Source organism: Rhagoletis pomonella, unplaced genomic scaffold (genome assembly GCF_013731165.1).
Source record: "Rhagoletis pomonella isolate Grant_MI unplaced genomic scaffold, Rhpom_1.0 Rhpom_scaffold_00003, whole genome shotgun sequence".
Taxonomy (NCBI): Eukaryota; Metazoa; Arthropoda; class Insecta; order Diptera; family Tephritidae; genus Rhagoletis; species Rhagoletis pomonella.
Window position 1 is genome coordinate 11,069,859 of NW_023458557.1, and position 381 is coordinate 11,070,239.

Below are 381 nucleotides of genomic sequence, written 5' to 3' on the forward strand. Positions count from 1 at the left end.
GGAAGTCTTTCAATTGATGATGCTGGTCCTCTTTTAAACGCGTTGTTGCTTGCAGGTCGATTCATGTAGTTTACCTGCTTAGACTGAATGCTGCCATCGATTTCCATTTTCTCCGCAGGTTTCGGAGCCGTGGGTCTGCCTGGAGGCGAAGTGTTGGACTCTTGGTTTGACTGGAACCTATTGTATGGCACTCTGTTGTATCCTTGGCCAGCGTTTCTGTTTGTCCAGTTATAACTGGTGCGGGCTCGAGGAGGTATGGCCGGCCTCTGCTGGTTTTGCAACAGGTTATTCGTAGGAACAACAACCCTATTCACTGCGCTCGTATGCACTATTGTATTTCTTAAAGTCAGGTTTTGGATGTCAAGGCAAGCTGAGTACGCC